Genomic DNA, 17,156 nt, shown 5'->3' on the forward strand with positions numbered 1-17,156 from the left:
CCAGAGTGAGGAGGAGAAGGAGGAGGAGGAGGAGGAGACGGGATTGGAAATTGACAAAAAAACAAAAACAAAAAGAGAAAAAAAAATAATAATATATAAATATACTGATGGGTGATGGTGGAGGTGATCATGTGACAACGCTAATACAAAAGAAAAGAAAACAAGAACGAACGGGGTGGGTGTAGAGTGGGGGGGGGGCGTCTACACAGCATCCCCCAGATACTTTGTAATATTCTATGTAAGTAAACTACAAAAGACACACATGCAAGGAAGCCGTTTTGCATCCCTATCCAACTCATGGCACTGTGCAAAAAAAAAAACCCAAAAATAAAAAAAAACAAATAAAATGTAAAAATATTTCCACCAATGATGATGATGATGATGACTTCAATTTTTAAAAGCATCCAAACAGAAAAAAAAAATTATCAATAGAGGAGGATAGGAAGATCTGTTTGTATTGATGTTATTTATACACTAAAATATTAATAAATATATTGAGTGGAAATATATTATTATTATTATTATTACCATCATTATTAGCAATGGTAATAGCTGTAGTAGTTGTTTTAAAACATAGTCTGAAGGAAGAACTTCAGCGTCTATTTCCAGTAACAGGTCCTCCTGAACTGGTGAGGCGGGCTGTTTCTATTGTTTAGGTCCCACATCGAGCTAACCAATGTTCAAAGACTTTCCAGAAGTAACCATCTGGTCTTTCAGGTCAGTGATTTTTTTAGCCATCAGGGTTATATTAACGCGGCACAGGGTAAATATACCTGATCGTAATATTTATAAAACAATACAATGTTATGCATTTTTTTTTTTTCTTGCTAAGAGGGTCAGAGTTTATATGAGAGGCATCGTAATGAACGGAGGAAGTTATAACAAGAAGGATTATACGTATATAAGGGCAGAAGATGTGTAATGAAAGCTTGACAAATGATAGTTATTTAGTCAATATTTGTCCTTATTTAGTCAATATTTGCCATATTTAGTCAATATTTGCTGCTATTTACTCAATATTTTTACAATGAAAACCAAAGGATAAATGGCAAAATACATTAAGCCAAGGGCATATACAACAGAGGAAAGGTTGGAAATCACTATTTTAGGAGTGTATACTAGACAGTGAATGAACAGGACTGTTAGAGTAGCAGACAAAATACCTTTGGTATCTATTCAACTTAGTTTTCCATCATTCTGAGGTTGATAAAGCAGTAGTTTAGGACAATGGACAGGTGGAAGTATTAGCATGTTAGACAGGATGTCATTTGATGTTTGTTCCAGCATTCAATGTCCTAAGTTCAAATCGTGCTGTGGTCTAATTAGGAGAGAGACTTTATTTGTTACATGGTATGCAGACTGCCTGGCCCTTGAGTATGTTTAATGCTACCCACTCAGCTGCAAGCATTCAAACCAAGTCCTCTGGTTTGACAATAACTTCCTTATGTCTTTTCATCAGTTTTAGAGGTGAGGTCCTGAGAAGGGTTATGAGCACTGCCCTTCCTCCTAGGCACAAAAAAAAATCCCAAATACATACTTTCCTGCATAAGACAGAGTATGATACGAAGGGACCTGGTTGTTGCTATTTGTAACAGGTCAAGCATCATATGTACAGGCTCCCGCTGTCAGGACATTAAAATCAGCCTCATACAAATTGCATTTTCAGTAACTGTTATATTCGTTACAATGCAGAGTGATTGCATTGCTGGTACAATTCAGGGATGGAGTTTCAGATGATACAGTCCAAAGGAGAAAGGAATGGATAAATATGTTTAGTTTAAGCTGTGATAAGTATGAGAGGGTATTAAGTAAATGCGTTATGGAGCTGAGTAAAGGTGGTACACAGTTCATTAGCTTAGAGAAAGTCCCAGTCAACCCTGATCAAGCAGGCCTATGATCAAAGACATTCCAACTATGACCATCACATCTTCCTCTATTCAGATTCATGTTTCCCCTTTTTTAAGACAGTAAGGTGCACTTAAAGGGAGATTTGGTTGTTATTTCTAGCAGGCTGAGTGACCATGTCATAGAGCCTCCTTTGTCAGCTTACTGTTAGAAGTGATAAAATAAAAGCTTGTGAATCATAGAGCACTACACAATTCACAAGTGTTTCATTATCACATTGTCACTGTAACCTCTACTTACAGCAGTGAGCTGTATACATAACCCCATCTCTTTGACGGTCAAGTGTCATTGGCTGGAGACCAACTACTGCATCGGCTATGATGGGATGTGATCTGTGGACATCCTTTTGGCTGGTGGTAATCCAACATATTATTGAATTTACCAGATACTGAAGATGATGATAATGAAAATGATGATGATGATGATGACGACGATGGATATCAAAAGCAACCATTAATTCTTTGAAGTCCTCAGCTTCCATATACGTTTATAGTGCCTACAACTCAAAACTATGCTTTTAAGATAATTAAATGTTATAAAAATGGTAAGGGAAAGGAAATAAATAAATAAATAAATATATACATATATGTTCTAGCTTTTGCGAGAAACCCTTTGTTCAAAACTGATTAAATTCTAGGCTATTTTGCTTTTCATAGAGTTAATAATAAAATGATTAAAAGCAGCCTGTAATACAATATAGTTAGTTATTTATATATATTTAAATTCTATATCACATTTGATGGAGAATCATGTAATTGATTACATGTTTCCAATAGGTCAATCACCAGTTCACTGAATTCCTCATGGTGAGAGAGGCAAAGAAATGTCTAACTTGGGAGAAACAAATAACACACAGGATATTTTTATTAGAAAGTACCAGCATTTTTCTTTTTTCTCACAAGTTTGCTTCCCGACTGCATAGTTCCAAGTTCAGTTCCATGGCTTGGCACCTTGGGCAAGTGTGATCTACTAAAGCCCTGGAATGTCCAAAGCCTTGTGAGTGGATTTGGTATATGGATACTGAAAGCTTGCTGAGTATATATGTCAGTGTGTGTGCGGGTGTGTATATATGCATGTCACTGCATTTGTTCCACCACCACCACTTGAGAACCAGTATCGGTTTATTTACATCCATGTAGCTTAGTGTTTCAGCATAAGGGGCCAATAGAGTAAGCACTAGGCTGGGGTTGAATCATTTGACTAAACCCTTGAAGGCAGTGCTCCAGTATGACCAGTTTAATGAGTGAAAGAACATAAACACAAAAGATGTACATGCAGTCATAACAAACCTCCAAATATGTCCTCACTACCAAATTATACTCCACTAGGCATTGGTTGACTCTGAAGCCATTGATTGACTCTGATGCTGGCTCAAAGTGCCATGTACTGGTATCAGACTGAAGCCTACGTCGTTAAGAAGCAAGTAAGTTTCATAACTAATATATATTTGTAATATTTCAAAATTTTGAAACCAGCTTTGAAATCCTATAAAACAGAAAACAAAAGCAAAGTAAAACATACAATTGAATTTTGGTAATGGCTGCCAAACAGAGAAATAGACTTTATTGATCTGCTCTTTCTACTACAAATAGACTCTTCATATTAAATTTATGGTACAATGAATGCTGATATGTTTATGCTCGTGTGTAGGTGCATTTTAATAATACATTTGTAAACATGTTGGCATACCCACCCACACAGACAAAAGGAAATTTGCAGGACATAGCATTGTTTTCAAGCGAAGCTTTCATATATATATATATATATATAAAAATAGGCGTGGCTCTGTGGTAAGAAAGGCGGCGAGCTAGCAGAATCGTTAGCTTAGCCATATTTCGTCTGCCGTTATGTTCTGAGTTCAAATTCTGCCGAGGTCGACTTTGCCTTTCATCCTTTCGGGGTCGATAAATTAAGTACCAGTTACACACTGGAGTCGATGTAATCGACTTAATCCCTTTGTCTGTCCTTGCTTGTCCCCTCTGTGTGTAGCCCCTTGTGAGTAATAATGAAATAAGAAGCTTGCTTCCCAACCACACCATTCCGGGTTCTCTCCCACTGCATGGCACCTTGGCCAAGTGTCTTCCACTATAGCTTCAGGCCGATGAAAGACTTATGAGTAGATTTGGTAGATGGAAACTGAAAGAAGCCCATCAAATATATATATGTGTGTGTGTGTGCATGTTATTGTGACTGTGCTTGTCCCCCCCCCATCAATGCTTGACAACTGGTGCTGGTGTGTTTACCTTGCTGTAACTTAGTGGTCTGGCAAAAGAGATTGATAGAATAAGTACTATGCTTAAAAACAAGTCATGGAGTTGATTTGACTAAAACCCTTCAAGGCAGTGCTCCAGCATGGCTACACTTAAATGACTGAAACAAGTAAACAAATAAATGTACGCACACACACACATATGTATACATACACTCACACACACACATACTGATGGTAGTTTCAATTGGTAAAATCAATAATGGTTGGCATTAGGAAGGGCATCCAGCTGTAGAAACACTGCCAGATCAGACTGGAGCCTGGTGCAGCCTCCTGGCTTCCCAGACCCCGGTCGAATCGTCCAACCTGTGCTAGCATGGAAAACGGACGTTAAACGATGATGATGATGATATATATCCGAACTATCAGAATCGCATCATCAGCATATAGCTTGAAGTGAAAATGAAATGTAAATCTGGGAACTTGTGAAGCATCTTACATCATCTGATGAGGCTTTTCTGCACAGTGTGTTGCATCTGGTGTTATTACATCATTCCCACCAGAGAGTAGTGCTGAATGAAGCTGAAACGATTGTTGTGTGTTGTGATAATAAATGCTTCTAGTTACACTCCATCTTCCGTATTAATCTTTTAAAATATTATATATATATATGCCAGCGCCGCCCCGACTGGCTTCTGTGCCGGTGGCACATAAAAAGCACCATCCGAACGTGGCCGATGTTAGCGCCGCCCCGACTGGCCCCTGTGCCGGTGGCACATAAAAAAAGACCATCCGAACATTGCCAGCGCCGCCTTGGCTGGCTTCCGTGCTGCTGGCACGTTAAAAGCTCCAACCGATCGTGACCGATGCCGGACCCCCCTGGCACCTGTGCAGGTGGCACATAAAAAGCACCCACTACACTCGCGAAGTGGTTGGCGTTAGGAAGAGCATCCAGCCGTAGAAACTCTGCCAGATCAGACTGGAGCCTGGAGCAGCCCCTGGCTTCCCAGACCCCGGTCGAACCGTCCAACCCGTGCTAGCGCGGAAAACGGACGTTAAACGATGATGATGACGATGATATATATATACACACACACACATAAATAACAGAAGACTGGAAAAAATTTTAGTGGCATTTATTCCTCATTCCATATGTTTCATTTCTAATAAGTGTTACATAAGTATTATATATGTAGAAAACCATGTTAAATATCTATTAATAATTCTTGAGACTGAGAATTAAATGTACTTCATGAGGACATAGCTTGGATTGTAACCCCATCTACATACTATATGCATGTATGTATATATCTTTTACTTGTTTCAGTCATTATATTGTGGCCATGTTAGTGAACTACCTTGAAATTGTAGCTGAGTGAATCAACTCCAGTACTTACTATTTGAAAACCTGGTACTTATTTTATCAGTTTCTTTTGCCAAACTGCCAAGTTACTGGAACATAAACACATCAACTCTGGTTGTCAAGCAGTAGTGGGGTGGGACAAACACAGACACAAAAACACACACAGATATACACACATACACAACAGGCTTCTTTCAATTTCCATCTACCAAATCCACTCACAAGGCTTTGATCAGCCTGAAGTTATAGTAGAAGTGACTTGCCGAAGGTGTCACACAACAGGATTGAACCCAGAACCATTTGGTTCAGAAGCTAGCTCATTTACCACACAGCCACACTTAGTATATATGTACATGTGTGTAGTATACACTCACACACTGATTAAAGAAATTCAGCTTACATTCATTCTCCAATCTCCACCTCCATCATGTGATCAGACAAGTTTAAATGCATCAAAACACGACTGTTATTAGATGTGAGGAGGTCTACTAAGAGTGAAACATGTTTGATGTTATGTCTACTAAAGATTACTATTCTTTTCCTCACCAATTTCCAGTTATAGTGAAACAGAACTGGTGTTTCAAACCATTTCCTTTGTTTTATTTTATTGTGACTTTTGCTTCTGCATTGTCTCACCATAATTATTATTAAGTTAAACATTGCTCAGCAATATCTATCTCATTTATTAAAATTACTGAGGTCCCCACATTAAGTATGTAAACATATATTTTAATTCTCCTACAAATAGTTTTTCCCTAAAAACCCAGAGTCACTGGAATGGCAGAATCAACAATGTGTCAGAGTCACATACCTTACTCCAATGCTTCTCAACCCTTGCATAACACTTAAAATAAATTGTCTCAAGGAACCCCTGCACAAAAAAAAAAATTATATACCATATCTTTCTAATATTTCTTTCATTGTAATTCACATGATAAATATCATATATATATATATATATATATATATATTATATATATATATATATAATATATATATATATATATATATGAGCATTTGGCCAATCAGATTCGCAAGGAGCCATGAAAGCATCGATTTGTGAGTTTGATTCAGTCTGAGGTTAAGCTCATCATTTTTCAGTCATTTGTTTATATTTTTGAATGGCGGTGCCCCAACATGGCCACAGCTCGCAAGCTGAAACTAGATAAAATAAAAAAAAATATATATATATATATATATATATATATATTTTATATATAGGGTGCCCATAAATTACAGACATCTCTAAATATATCCCCAATGGTTGTTATATTTTGGGGGTAACATAATAGGTTAGATAGGATGATGTCTATATTACAATATTACAATAACCAAAATATGTTGTGCATGTACAGTAATATTATGATTATGAAATTAGCATTAGCTTATCTTGCTCTTTCTCACGGAACCCCTAGGAAGCTTTTGCAGAACCCTAAGGTCCTGGGGAAGCCCAGTTGAGAAACGCTACCTCACATTATATTTATTCAGCTTTGATTTTCCGTGTTCAAAACCCTGCTTTAATTGACTTTCATTCTGCTAGGATTGATGAAATATGTCCCAGTTATACAGTGAGGCTCATTTCAATAAACTATACATTTCTATGTGTGACCTTGAACTACTTGGCTAAAAACTCTGTATCCTGCTGCTATTGTTGTTGTTGTTGTCATACATTGTTATAATCCTCCTCCTTCTTCCTCCACATTTCCTAATTAATGATTGTGAAATATATCCTGAAACCAACCAGCCATGTTTTCATTCTTCTAAATTGAAATTGAAACAACATATCTTTACATTCTATCTTCCCCCAAAACCAAATGGATTTTTCTTCACTACTTGCCCACTGGTAAAAATCAGGGAATTTCAGTTAACAAAAGAGCTGCTACATGGCTGTTCGAGTAGCTAGAAATAGCAACATAATCCTCCCTTAACACACACACACAAAAAAAAACCTGGAATCAAACATCACTGCCACTAGGGACAATCTTCTTTATGAAGAGATTCAAAATATATTTCGCTAATGTTGAAAATGTCAGTAAACTGCAACAAACCGCAAACTAGCACACTCAATTTAACATCCTTACTATCATTTCCTGGTTGCTGGGTACCTTTAACACAGTTCACTATTGTTAGAATTACATCCATATAGACCTCCAGTTCCTTTCTTGCTACTGCTGATCTACAGATATTCAGATCAGAGAGTGCACATCAAGCTGGATCAATTCCACCAGTATGGAAGCGTCTACAAAGGTCACAAGCTCTGCCACGCCTTCTCTGGATTAATTTGAAAAAATAAATGAATAATAGTAAATATTTAACCCTTTCGCTAATATATTTATTTTGAGATGTTCTGTGTTTCTTTCAATAACTTTAAATATAAGAAAGAATTTAGTAAAATAACATAGTTACCATTCAGCTAGTGTTAGGAATATAAATTGTGATTCAGGTTTGGTGGAAAATTTTAATTCAAAACTTATGAAAACAAGACATTTGTACTCAGAGCCAGAGCCGGTTTCAGCCAGGTTGGTAACGAAAGGGTTAACAGAACCAGCATTAAGCCATCTCTTTTGATTTATTTATTTTAGGATTTTTATTGAGAGGCTGATTAAGTAGAAGTATAAACTCAATGAAATCAAGCCCTATCTAGAGCAGGGCTGGCCAATCTGAGGCCCTCAGACTTTTTTCTTGCAGCCCACTTGATGCTTTCTTGAAATGGGTCTATTTAGACAAACATTTAAAAAATTTTATCAAAAATTAAAGATTGTAATGAAAAGTAAAAAATAAAGATACTATTGTTTTTGCAACGATAATATTTCATGTTGAAATCAAAAATCATTCATTCATTATTGTAACAAAAGCATGAGAAAGCAATTAATTCTGTCAGTATACAAGCAGCCCTCGAAAAATTTTCTGTGATTAGAGTGGCCCGCAATGTAATTCAAGTTGGCCAGGCCTGATCTAGAGTGTTGTTATGAGGACCACCTTGTATCGTTGTCTTCATTACTTTATTTATTACTTGTTTCAGACATTGGACTGTGGCCATACTAGAGCACTGCCTTGAAGGGTTTATAACCCCAGGACTTACTTCGAGGGGTTATAACTCCAGGATTTATTTGTCTAAGCTCAGTACCTAATCAACTGGCCTTTTTTTTTTTGCAAAACTACTAAGGTATGGTGACATAAACAAACCAACATCAGTTGTCAGGCAGTGGTAGAAGACAAACACACACACACACACAAGCTTCTTTCAGTTTACATCTAAGGCATCCACCCATAAGGCCTTGGTCAGTCCCATGCAATAATAGACAACACTTGCCTAAAGTGCTGCACAGTGGGACTGAACCCAGAACCATGTGGTTGGGAAGCAAACTTCTTACTGTACAACCACACCTGCACCAATAAAAATTCGCCATGGCCAACATTGTTTTTCCTCACCCTTTTACAAAGCTTCCAGTACGAGCCATGCAGATCCACAATAAAGGCAGCTGACTTTCTTTCCCAGAGTCAGATTTCTTTCTAAAGTTTTACATTCAAGCACTTCCTTTTATTTCTCTCCTTTCATAAAACACATGTGTCTCGCTTTGCTTTTCAAACCTAACAAGATACAAGTGTTGAAAAGTAACTGACACTATGCTGTTGTTATCAACATCATGGAAAGAGTAACAGTGCCAACTCACTACCTTTGTCCAAATTGTAAAAGCAGGCAAAAACAAAAAAAAAAAAGAAGAAAAAAACCCATGTAATTGCCCTCATCATTAGCATCAGGTGACAGGGTGGTGGTGGATGGTGGCAACAGTTTCAGAACAGGATATACAGAAAACAAGTTGATAGAATTGTTTAGCAATGATAATGGCAGTAATTATGAAGCGGGCTGATAGTTAATCATGCTAATGGTCGATATTGATTAGCCAGATGACAGCAATGTGTTTGAAGCTTTACAACAAATAATTGTCAAGTGTTTAAAGCATTGTGGTTCGTTGCAAGATTTTTTTGTTTTCGAGACAAAGAATATACATAACAGCAATATTGATCATAGTGTGGTTAATAGAGGTTTTCAACATTCTAATTCAGACAGGGCCAACCTGGAAGATAATTTTCAAAAGCTTTTAGCACTACGGAGGTGTGTTTTAATAACTTTCTAACAACTTAAAATTGCAGATATTTTCGCACAGTCCATTGCTGGCTAGAAACTATATCATAAAGTGAGACAGTTAATTAAATCTAATATAAACACCACCACATATTTCAGTAATGAGTAGAGAGTCAATTATATCAACCCCAAGTACATTGGAATGAAAAGCAAAGTCTGATTTGAGTTTATATTCCACCTGGTGGTGGTGGGGGGGATTTAAATTTAAAACATAAATGGATATAACTAAATACCTGTTTCTTTATTACCCACAAGGGGCTAAACATAGAGGAGACTAACAAGGACAGACATAGGTATTAAGTCGATTACATCGATCCCAGTGCGTTACTGGTACTTAATTTATCGACCCCGAAAGGATGAAAGGCGAAGTTGACCTCAGCGGAATTTGAACTCAGAACGTAACGGCAGACGAAATACGGCTATGCATTTCGCCCGGCATGCTAACATTTCTGCCAGCTCGCTGCCTTAATGGCATATAACTAAATGGGATATAACTAAATACCACAAGGCATTTATTCTACCAATTCTGCCATCTGCCTGCTTTTAGAATGTAGGAGAACTGATTACCGTCTCTTTCTGACAAGGTCTCCCACACAATCTCTGTTCTTAGACTCACTAAATTTCACACAGAATAAAATGCAGCTTATCCTGTGAAGGCACAAGGTTAGAGCATCGGGTTCGCAATCATGAGGCAGTGAGTTTGATTCCCAGACCAGAGTGTGCATTGGGTTCTTGAGCAAGGCACTTTATTCCACATCTCTCTAGTTCACTCATCTTTAGAAATAGGTTGCAACATCATTGGCGCTAAGCTGTATTAGCCTTTGCATTTCCCACAGATAACATTAGTGGTTTGGAGGAGAGACTGATATGCATGGGCGACTGCTAGTCTTCCATAAGCAACCTTGCCTGGATTTGTGCCTAGGTACAATCCCATGGTCATTCATGACCGAAGGGAGTCTTTACCTTACCTATCATCATCATCATTTAACGTCCGTTTTCCAAGCTAGCATGGGTTGGACGGTTCGACCGGGGTCTGGTAAGCCATGGAGGCTGCACCAGGCTCCAGTCTGATTTGGCAGTGTTTCTACAGCTGGATGCCCTTCCTAATGCCAACCACTCCATGAGTGTAGTGGGTGTTTTTTACGTGTAACTGGCACAGGAGCCAGAGCAGGCTGGCAAACGGCCACGATCGGTTGGTGCTTTTACATTTCACCGACACGGATGCCAGTCAGGCGACGCTAGTAACTGCCACACTCAAACAGTGCTTTTACGTGTCACCAGCACGGGTGTCTTAAATACAATTACCATTTGAATTTTTGATGTTGACGAACTTGACTCAACAGGTCTCCTCAAGAACAGTGGGTCACTCTACGATCCAAGGTTAGCACAGCAGGCTGTCCTGCGAGCATGAACTCACTTCATTTGTCGGGTCTTCGAATCCTATCTTCAGAGCATTTCTTATCGTTTCTGTTTAGGCCCAGATCAGCCATAGCCTATGACCAGATTGGTTCCAGCCACAACCATTCCATCGTTCTTGTAAATCAGCAACTACACTTCCTTTTTCTTTAACCCTTTGTCTGCCAAAAATCGTTCGCCTGAGTTTGTCCTAAGCATCATTGCTTCTTTCCAAATTTTTGGTTAACACATATTTCATACGTTCAAAGTGGATACTCTTTACTCTCTTTTACTCGTTTCAGTCATTTGACTGCGGCCATGCTGGAGCACCGCCTTTAGTCGAGCAAATCAACCCCGGGACTTATTCTTTGTAAGCCCAGTACTTATTCTATTGGTCTCTTTTGCCGAACCGCTAAGTGACGGGGACGTAAACACACCAGCATCGGTTGTCAAGCAATGCTAGGGGGACAAACACACACATATATATATATATATATACATATATACGACAGGCTTCTTTCAGTTTCTGTCTACCAAATCCACTCACAAGGCATTGGTCGGCCCGGGGCTATAGCAGAAGACACTTGCCCAAGATGCCACGCAGTGGGACTGAACCCGGAACCATGTGGTTGGTTAGCAAGCTACTTACCACACAGCCACTCCTGTGCCTATATACAGTTTACCTTTCTTAAATCTCTAAATCTATATACAGTTTACCTTTCTTAAATCTCAAGTTACTCAGGAGGTCGAATAAAATTGGGAACGTATATCATATATGATGCATGAACATCAGAGAGATATGTTCTGAGAATAATGTGCTACACAGGACAGAAAAAGGGTTAAGACAGATCTAGCTATTTGACACGCTAGAAATAACAACTCAGATTATCTCAAAAGATGTTCTAAGTAAACAACTGATGTACAATGTACTAATGCACAATTTCAAGCACAATAATTTTTTTCTTTTTCTTTTTTTTTCTTTACTAGTTTCAGTCATCAGAATGTAGCCACGCTGGGGCACCACTTAAAGGATTTTTAGTCGAATGAAGTGATCCCAGTACTTACTTTTAAAAGCCTAGTGCTTATTCTATTGGTCTCTTTTTCCAAACAGCCAAGTGATGGGGGACATAACACACCAGTACCAGTTATCAAGTGATGGTGGGGAGCACAAACACAGGCAAAGACATACATACAGATATACATCATCATCATCATCATGTGTGTGTGTACATATATGTGTGTGTGTGTGTGTGTGTGTGTGTGCGCGTGTGTGTATGTATATATATATATATATATATATATATATATATATATATGACAGGTTTCTTTCAGTTTCCATCTACCCAATCCACTTACAAGGCTATGGTTGGCCAGAAGCTATAGTAGAAGACACTTGCCCAAAGTACCATGCAGTGGGACTGAACCCTGAATCGTGTGGTTGGGAAGCAAGCTTCTTACCTTATATAACTTGATAAAAGGATTGTTGATACCGTTTATCAACTCTCAATTGGTAGATCTATAACCATTGGCATTCCAGTCATGAGACAACAGTAGCCAACATGCTCTTACTTTTTTTTTTTCTTTATGACAGTACTGTGTGATGGAAGAGAAAGGTTTTAGCTGCTATATCAAGCAAGTTGAGTGACCACATCGAAGCCACTCTTGCAGGGCTCAAACAAAAGGATTTCAATAAATAATCATTGTAAAATTACAATTGGAACAAATAATTAAATGTCTGAGAAATAATGAAATACAAAATTAATTCTCACACCTCCCTCTCCACCCTTCCTCCATCTACAAATTAAAATGCCTATTAAATAACTCCCAATGTTTTATTAGACATTTAACGAAATCGGAAGAGATTTAATAAGCAGAAATCAATAATGGAAATAAATTGGAATTTCAAAAGTTGGAAAATCTTTTTTTTACTAAAAAAAAAAAAAAAAAAAGAAAGAGACAAATAAAACCCCAGAAACTTGCATATAATTTCAATATTCATTCCAAAGCTTGAAATCTGCTTAAATTTTTCTTTTTCCGTTTGGCTTTTCACAAAATTATTTAAAAACAATTTAGATCCCAATGGTTATTTTGTGTAAAGCTACCATGGGGGGGGGGGGGAAGAGAACAGAACGAAAAGAAAATTAAAATATATTTTACTAAATTAAATATCTAAAAAAAAAAAAGGTGGTCCCTCTTCCATCAAATCGATGGGTCTTGAATTACAGCACTAATACAGGTATACATACACACATATATATATATGTGCACAAACACGCACATGTAATCTTGAAAATTCAAATTTTTTTCAACAAGTGTGCGAAGAGTAGCAAGGAGTGGGGGGGGGGATTGGTATTTAAAGACCTGAACATATTAAAACTGCATGCATGAGAAGGCCTCGAGTGACGAGTGATTCACTAGAGAGATTAAAGCAATTTTCATAACATCCTTGCTCCATCTCCCTCACTCATCTACTTTCTCCCTTTTTTTTTTTATGTTGGTTTCCATGTTTTCTTTTTCAGAAAACGTTTTTTACAAATGTTTGCTCTCTCTCTCCTCCCACACACTTAAACAAACACTTGTGTAGGTCGACTGCTTCTACAAATTCAAATATTTACATGGGCAGCTTTATTGATGATATTGTCACAGTTTAGTTATGATATTCATTTGTTGATTTTACTGGTTTTAGTCTCCACATTGTGGCCATGCTAGGACACTTCTTTGAGATGGCTTTCCATTGCTTATATCAACTTCAACTAAGGCATCTTTTAGTATAAAAAAAAAAGAAGACTCACATAATTGATGATTCCTGAATGATATATATATATATATATATATATATATATATATATATACCAGATCATTACCAGTGTTGTCTTACTGGCCTCCATCAACTAACACGATCGCGGAACTGACCCAGTTTCGAGCTAGTTGGATCTTCATCAGCCGTGCGCACCTGTGCCATGGAGTGATAGCTAAGATCCACTTCTGCCAGAGATATACTGTTAACAAAGTGACCGCCGGTCACTGATTTACAACATGCAAAGTAGCTAGTTATAAAATCTCAAGAGGAGATAGAGTAGTAATGTATGCTAAACAGTAGTATACATTTGATGTGGCAACTCGCTCTAATGTTTAATATAAATTACTTCTCTATCTTTTCTTGAGATTTTATAACTAGCTACATATATAAATATATAAATGCTTATATATATATATATATATATATAATATATATATATATATATATATAATATATATATATATATAAATCAGAATATATATATATATATATAAATCAGAATCAAAATCGAAATCGATCAACATCAATGGAAATTGTAGCTGTGATACCAGTGCCGGTGGCACGTAAGAGAACCATCCAAACACAGCCGTTGTCAGCGCCACCCCAACTGGCCTCCATGCCGGTAGCATGTAAAAAGCACCATCCGATCGTGGCCATTGCCAGTGTCGTCTGGCCTCCGTGCTGGTGGCACGTAAAAAGCACCATCTGATCGTGGCCGTTTGCCAGCCTGCGCTGGCTCCTGTGCTGGTGGCACGTAAAAAGCACCCACTACACTCACGGAGTGGTTAGCGTTAGGAAGGGCATCCAGCCGTAGAGACATTGCCAGATCAGACTGGGCCTGGTGCAGCCTTCTGGCTTCCCAGACCCCAGTTGCACCGTCCAACCTATACTAGCATGGAAAGCGGACGCTAAACGATGATGATGATATATATGTATATATAGTCAGTGGGTCATATATATATTGTCAGTGGGTTACATGCAGTTAAATATGACCGATCATAGACTTGGTCAACTCTGGCAGTTGGATCAAATAATATGCTGCTTATTCCTTCTTGCTGTTTTAACATGTGGAGAGTGACATCTGAATTTTACCAAACAGATATTGTATGTGTAAAAAAAAAAATTAAAAATTCATTTTTCTTTGAGAAATATAGGTCAAATTTTGCAAATATATTGTGCAATGAATATTATTTTGTAGACTACCAGAGTCCAAAGTGATGTTTTTTGTTTCTTTTTTCTTATTTTGAATATAGCTGATAATTTGTGGTGGTGTTTACATTTTCACAAGCAGTGCCGATTCTTTTTGGGGTTGTTTTTTCTCTCTCTTTTACCTATGAATTTGTTGTAAGCAACAAATATTTTTAATGTGCTTAATTTATGTTTTTAATGTTTAAAATAAGGAATTAGCTTGCAGATTTTGTTTTTTAATCTAGGTCCACATGCAATAGTGAGAAAGGTACCAGGTGGTCGTGGGATATGCTAGAAACAACAACTAACTCTCTCTTAAATCACACACCTTTTTGTCTGAAATTATTACCTTTTTTTTTTAACTGAAAAGGTTTCTCCCATTGTCTTTGAGTGTATAGTGCAAAAAAAAAAATTTAGCCAAAATCAGTCCAGAAGGAGATAAAAAGGAGGTGGAGTTGAAAAAAAATCATAGATTTTCCAAAATTTTGTTTCATTAAAAGCTTCTCACCATCATTTCCAAGGTCATGGTGAAAAAGAACTGGAACAATCCCCATCAAAATGGAGAAAATCCAACTTATGTGAGAACCCTGATCCTAAACTCAGCCATTTATAGCTCTTTTTAATAGTCTATTAAAATTTTATTGAAATGGTATCATGTCCCAAAATCTCAGTATTTATCTAGCCCTATACCTATTGCAAATGTGCCAAAATTCAAGTCTCTGTGGCTTGTAATTTTGGACTTAGATGGGTCTGGAAACACTGCAAAATCGACTGATTGTGACATGCGACAAAATAGTCTTTACATAGATATTTTTGAAAACTACAAAAAAAAAAAAAAATGTTTCATTTTGCAAAAAAATGCAACTGCTATCTCATGGACACTACTAATTTGTGTAATTTGTAGATAATTACCACTTCAATTTCAAGGATATGTCATCACAAATATGGTTAATTATATATTCATTTAAGCCAATTAGGCAAAAATTTGACCGACTTGGTGACCATTCAAATTGTCATATTTCCTGAGTATTCATCCAAATTTTACAAACAAGGTATCAAAATGTTTCTTTTTGTAGTAATTCATAGTAATGTCAAGGATTACATTTATTTAAACCCAGTCAGGATGGTATGAGAAGAAGGAAAAAAATACTCTTTACTCTTTTACTTGTTTCAGTCATTTGACTGCGGCCATGCTGGAGCACCGCCTTTAGTCGAGCAAATTGACCCCGGAACTTATTCTTTGTAAGCCCAGTACTTATTCTATCGGTCTCTTTTGCCGAACTGCTAAGTGACGAGGACGTAAACACACCAGCATCGGTTGTCAAGCAATGCTAGGGGGACAAACAGACACACAAACACACACACATACATATATATATATATATATATATATATATATATATACATACATACATACGACAGGCTTCTTTCAGTTTCCATCTACCAAATCCACTCACAAGGCATTGGTTGGTCCGAGGCTATAGCAGAAGACACTTGCCCAAGATGCCACGCAGTGGGACTGAACCCGGAACCATGTGGTTTGTTAGTAATCTACTTACCACACAGCCACTCCTGCACCTATAATACAATATTATTTCTTGTTGAACTTTTAGGGCTCTCTGAATTAAATAGTTTAATTTGATGGTTTCTTCATTAAAACCTTTCTAGGTACATATTGTACTACTTAGAAAATGTAAGTTTTAAATGTTATCACACAGTCCAATGAACAGAAACTGTAAGCCAGCAAAGTGAAAATGGTCAGCCTCAAGACAACTCTCAAATTCAGTAAGAATTTTTTTGTTTCTTGTTAAATTCATTTGTGTATGTGTGTGAGTAAATTTTATTTTATTTTTAGACCATTTTTTTTTGTTTTTTTAATCTATTATCTGTGTTTTTTAATGTCAATTCAGTCTGACTTCTTGCATGGAATGCAGCACAAGGAAATCAAATTTAGTTGTCAGCTGAGATTGACTTAACAACTTCAATGCATAGCAACATACACACACACACATACACATATAAGAATATACAATGCACACATATACACACAAAGAATGAGGCAGACAAACATGCACACATAGACACACAATCATCCTGACATACACAAGTATGCAAGCATACATATATATATAAGCACATAAAGACATGT

This window comes from Octopus sinensis, linkage group LG8 (genome assembly GCF_006345805.1).
Source record: "Octopus sinensis linkage group LG8, ASM634580v1, whole genome shotgun sequence".
Lineage (NCBI taxonomy): Eukaryota > Metazoa > Mollusca > Cephalopoda > Octopoda > Octopodidae > Octopus > Octopus sinensis.